We start from the raw sequence: 6,161 nt of genomic DNA on the forward strand, positions 1-6,161 counted from the left end.
CATTGTAGAAAAGTGTCCATAATAGCAGAAAGTGTATTATAATTAGAAATAGGTAACTTTGTAGTCACCTAAACATTTTTAGAAATTAAGTGCAAATCTATTTTTTTCCAAAAAACAACTTCATGTTTTGTTTTGTATTTTTTTTTTAATGAGGCTGCAAATCAATTCCATTAATTAAATTCTACTGCAGGTGTTGGCCAAGCATGAGCTTTTGCAGTAACAGTGGTAGTCATTGCTCTGGTGCAGAAAGGTGCCAATTTTTCCATATATTATTTAGCTAAATATAAAGTAAAGCCTTTATGAAAAGCATTTTATATCTCATCTGTGTTCTTTATCTGATATTCTTAGATGCTGTATCATTTTAGTGCCTACTTCCAAGAATTAATTTCCTGCATTCTATGATACTTTCACAACTGTGATTTAAGAAAGTCTATGAAGAGGTACTCTTTTTATAAAATGAATGTCACAAGCAGAATGGATTATTTTTATTCATTCATATATGAAGTTTACTCACTGAACTTTGGGTTAGTATGTAAGACAGCATACACTATGACTAGCAATATAATAAAGGAAGAATTCAAACATTCCCCATGCCTTTAATGCTATTCTAAAATGATACTAAAACACTATAAATTTTCACTTAAGAACAAACACTACAAACTGTGATGAGAAGTTTACTTTACAAAGGATTTTCACTGCATTTGAGCTTTGCAAATCCCTGATGGGGTAGCTGGAGAAGGAATTCTTATACCCATTCCAAAGAAAGAAAAAGTGTGGCTTAGCAAGACCCAGGGTCACACAGCTGCAAGAGGCTAGAATTCAAGTCATTTCCTCCAGTTTTTTTCCCCTATTCCCACTACACATGATTTGTTTGTTTTTGGCTACACCAAGCTGACTTGATGTAAAAATCTTGCATTTTGGAGATAGCTCCATCCTTTATCACTAGCAGTGTGGCCTGAGACAGGTCACTGACAATACAAATTGAGGGTAAGAATGCTCTCCGGGATGCAAATTCCAGCCCCTCCCACCAAGCTTTGTGATTGTGGATGGTCACTTGGTTTTTTGGGCTTTTACTTCCTAGCGTGATTAATGAATAAAACTCCAACTTCATGGGGCTATTATAATATATCTTATAATATATAGATGGAATAAGATATTTCTGCTAAAGGTCCAAATACAACACATAGTACATAGTAAGGGCTCAAGAAGTATGTTGTTATTATTATTAATAAAATTGGACTAAAATCCCTACCTCCCAAGGTTGTCTGTGGTATTAATAAAATAACACATTAAAAGACCTTGTATCAGCAAACTATTATGCCAAGTTTAAGTGTTATTGTATTATTGCTGTTGGCAGCCTAAGCTCATTTGGTCTAATTTCTGAGCCTTCAACCTATGGCCCTACTTGACCCGGTATTCCTAACAATGTTGAATGTTTTCCTATTAAAAATTGGACAGAATATGGAAGAGAACTTTGATTTCCCCTGTGTATTGTTGACATCTGAACTGCTTTCTCTCATTGTCTGGGCAAGTTCAACCTCCTGAGAGGCCACTGGGAGGATAATTTTAAGGATTATAGACTAACATGGAGCACAAGGGCAGTGGAAAGATGAAGAACTTAATTCAGGTAGAGTTAAGACAAAATAAAGAAATGCCTAGAAATGGTCTTCACTACATAGCAATTCCTCTGGCTCTACTAACACACAGGGATCCAACCTTAATTCTCACATGGTTTCTGGGGCATTTTACACTCTCTCTTTAAGAGACCCTCTGCTAATGTACGCAATGTACAGGTGAGCCTATAGCATTATACCTGCTACTGGCCTTGCCCTTACTTTCTGGTTTATCTGATTTCAAATCCGTTTTTTCAACTAGCTTTTGTTCATGTTTGTTTAGATTATTTTTATTTATTTATTTATTTATTTATTTATTTTTTGAGACGGAGTCTTGCTCTGTTGCCCAGGCTGGAGTGCAATGGCACGATCTCAGCTCACTGCAAACTCTGCCTCCCGGGTTCATGCCATTCTCCTGCCTCAGCCTCCTGAGTAGCTGGGACTACAGGTGCCTACTACCATGCCAGGCTAATTTGTGTGTGTGTGTGTGTGTGTGTGTGTGTGTGTGTGTGTGTTTTAAGTAGAGACAGGGTTTCACTGTGTTAGCCAGGATGGTCTTGATCTCCTGACCTCGTGATCTGCCCGCCTCAGCCTCCCAAAGTGCTGAGATTACAGGCGTGAGCCACTGCGCCCGGCTTAGATTATTTCTTAATTATTAATTTCCAGTTGTATTGTATGCATGAGGCCAAAGAAATGCCTTTTATAACTAGGGGTAGTTGGTCAAGGTTGTGTTTCCTTTAGAACTGAGGTAGTTGGCCAAGGTTGCGTTTTAATAATGACCAGTAGCTGTGAGGAGGAAGGAGCTGCGACAAAGGTGGCAACACTTGTAGTTCAGGGATTCTCACTTGCATAGACCATTTCCAAGATCCTGAGAGAGATTTAACAATACAAAGTACTGAGATATTTGTCAGCTTAAAAAATTGTAATCTATTATCATTTATATTTTATTTAAGTAAATATTGATGTTTATTTCATACTAAATTTATGATCATGCATTCTTCTTCTTAAAGGGGCATCTCTTAATGGTATAAGTTTTCAGTTTGCCCCTGAGTTGGGGACAAGGACACAAGCACAGAAATAAGCAAAATTTGGTCCTTTTAGAATTCTAGGGAAAGAGATCAGAGGCACACTTCTAGCTGGGGAAAGCCTAGAAGCATCAGATTGTTGAATAATTTAGCAAGTTACAAGTTTACCTGGCATACAGGATGTAGCATAGAGGAAAGGATGATGTATTGGGGCTCAAGGCACAGTTTGTTAATTAATAAGTGAGTTAAATATAGTAGACTGTTTTAAACTGGTTCTGGACTTGCTTGAACAAACTTAGAGCAGAAGTTCCTGATAGTTACTTCCAAGATGGGAAGTTGTCCACATGATCTTGGAGGTCAATCTAGCTCAGTATTAAATGCAGATTTTTAAAACTGTAACATTTCTATTATTTATTTACTTATTTAAATTTTACTTTAAGTTCTGGGATACAAGTGAAGAACCTGTAGGTTTTTTACAAAGGTATACATGTGCCATGGTGGTTTGCTGCACCTATCAACCCATCATCTAGGTCTTAAAGCCCTACATGCATTAGCTATTTGTCCTAATGCTCTCATTCCCCTTGCTCCCCATCCCCACATTGGCCCCAGTGTGTGTTGTTCCCCTCCAGTGCCCATGTGTCCTCACTACTCAACTCCCACTTATGAGTGAGAACATGTGATACCTGGTTTTCTGTTCCTGTGTTAGTGCACTGAGGATGATGGCTTCCAGCTTCATCCATGTCCCTACAAAGAATATAATCTTATTTTTATCGCTGTATAGTATTCCATAGTGTATATGTACCACATTTGCTTTATCCAGTCTATCACTGATGGGCATTTGGGTTGGCTCCATGCCTTTGCTATTGTAAATAGTGCTGCAATAAACATACATGAAATGCACAGATGTTTTTAAAGCCATACCAACTAGGTTTGAATCCTTACTTGGCCACCAACTAGCATTAAGATGGGAAATTTCTTGATCTCTCTTATGTCCTAGTTTCCTAATCTGTAAAATGGGGATACTACCAGCATCTACCCTTTAGACTTGTCAAGAGGACTAAATACAACAAAGTGTAGAGAGTACTGATCACAGTGTCTAGAACATAAGTGCCCAGGGAATTTGAGTTCTTTCTATCCCTCCCCAGGTTTCCTCCTCTATTATCTGCTGCCACACCAGCTGTCTGCAGCACTCTGATTATCTATGGTTTATTTTGGTTGTTGTATTTTCTTTTAAATAATGATGTTCCTGATTTTAAAACAAATATATTCTTCTTATATCAAAATTAGAAAGGTCTCATAAAGTATAATGGAGAAATTTCAAATAATTTAGACATCTCAATGGCTCATTCATGTAAGCTGCGTGTCTTAAGTGTCTACATGGGTCAGGCAGTAAGGTTTGGCTCAGGCACCTCTAGGTCCTGCTTTCTTCCCAGTCCATCTCTCTGTACTATTCAATTTATTTAAAATAAGGGGTGATAAAACTTTTGAAATGTATTTAGTCAGGTAACTAAGGCCAGTTCTGCTCTTAGGTGAAGTTTAACTTCTTTATCTATTGTCCTAACTTAACTACCTATAATAATATTAAGATTAATCTTAATCATAGTGACGACTGTGTTGTTGTATGTGATACACAAAGTTCTTTCATTCAAATCACACTATAACCCTGCATAGGGACATAAGATAAGCACCAACATTTGTAGTTTACAGATGAGGAAACTGAGGCACAGGGAGGCTAAAGAGGTTGCTGAAGGGAAGTTAAGTGATTTGGACCAAATCACAGAGCTAGGATACAATGAGCCTGAGAACCACATCCTCGGGATCACCAGGGCAGCACCTTCAAACCTAGAATTTTCAAGTCAGTTGTTCACAGCCATTTGAAACTTTCTCTTTCCATTGTCAATTTTCTACCCTCTGCCCACTGGCCAGCCCATTCAGCTCCCATTTCCAATCAAAAGAGTACCACAGAACACTCCCAGACCCAAGTTCTCAAATAACCCATTGAGACGAACCCGAGGATTGTTTGTAACTCAAAGGATAAATGCTTGAGGAGATGGATACTCCATTCTCTAGGATATGCTTATTTCACATTGCATGCCTGTATCAAAATATCTCATGTACCCCATGAATATATACACCTACTATGTACCCACAAAAATTTTTTTAAACAAATTAAAATTTTTTTGTATAAAAAGAGATGAACCCTAGGAAAAGCCCACTCAACATCTTTTACCACAGCCTTAGAGGCAATCCCAATACAGATGTGATGAGAACAGTTATCTTAGTTTGCTCTGAAAGGCAGCCATCAGAATTCTTTGTCAATATGCATTTTAAATTTAAATAATATGTACTAGCATTTCCTCTCTCCTTCACAAGGAGAGAGAAAAATAAACCAAGATTAGCAACAAGTCATTGTGTTGCTGTTCTGAGCAAAACCATCACTTGCTTTTGTGGAAAGTAAAAGCTTTCGATAATTTACCATGTATCTATTTTCTTACATTAAGCTTCAAAAATAGTGGGTCCTCTTTCTCAACTCTGTGTTCATGGTAGCAACAGTGCGGAGCACGGTTCAGTAGCTCCCCAGTGCGGAGCACGGTTCATGCAGCTCTTTGTCCGCGCCCAGGAGCTACACATCCTTGAGGTGACTGGCTAGGAGGCAGTGGCCCAAATCAAGGTATATGTAGCCTCACTGAAGGGCACTGCCTCGGAAGATCAACCTGTGCTCCTGGCAGGCACACCCCTAGAGGATGAGACTACCCTGGGCAAGTACGGGATGGAGGCCCTGATTACCCTGGAAGTAGTCGACTGCATGCTTAGAGGGAAAGTCCATGTTTCCCTGGCCCATTCTGGGAAACTGAAAGGTCAGACTCTCAAGGTGGCCAAATGGAGGAGCAGGAGGAGGGGGAGAAGGAAGAGGAAGAGGAACAGGAGGAGGAGGAGGAGGAGGAGGAGGAGGAAGAAGAAGAAGAAGGAGAAGGAGAAGGAGAAGGAGAAGGAGAAGAAGAAGAAGACCACGACGACGGAGAAGAAGAAAGGGTTAAGTGGTGGACTCAGTACAACCAGCGCTTTGTCAATATTGTGCCCACCTGTGGCAAGAAGCAGGTCCCCAATCCAACTCTTAAGTCCTTTGTAATTCTGGATTTCTCTAATAAAAAATCCACTTAGCTCAAAAAAATAAATAAAAAATAAAAATAGAGGGTCACTAGTCACCATAAACAATGCTTATAATCCTGAATTGAAATATGTCTAAGAGGAAGGGGACGAAAGGAGAGAGTTTAGTAAATTTTTCAACTATCTTTCCTTATTCATAGAATATTCTCAACCAATTAATAAGCAATTATATTCACATCAGCTGAGATGCCCAAGGAAAGAGCCATCTGATGCATTTATTAAATTAACCCAGTACTCTCTGAGCTGATATCAACTGAGAAAAAAATGCAAGGAATAAAATAAGAAGAAAACTTGGAAAGATTTTAGGGACCTACTTCCCTGAGCTCCAAATGATATCTACAGTAAAGGAGAGAGA

At 38.9% G+C, this 6,161-nt stretch overlaps 1 pseudogene; it reads left to right on the plus strand.

The window, feature by feature from the left end:
* Positions 1-5,234: 5,234 nt before the first annotated feature.
* On the plus strand, positions 5,235-5,800 carry LOC112619365 (annotated as a pseudogene).
* The last annotated feature ends 361 nt before the right edge of the window (positions 5,801-6,161 follow it).

Source organism: Theropithecus gelada, chromosome 2 (genome assembly GCF_003255815.1).
Source record: "Theropithecus gelada isolate Dixy chromosome 2, Tgel_1.0, whole genome shotgun sequence".
In the NCBI taxonomy this organism is placed as follows: Eukaryota; Metazoa; Chordata; class Mammalia; order Primates; family Cercopithecidae; genus Theropithecus; species Theropithecus gelada.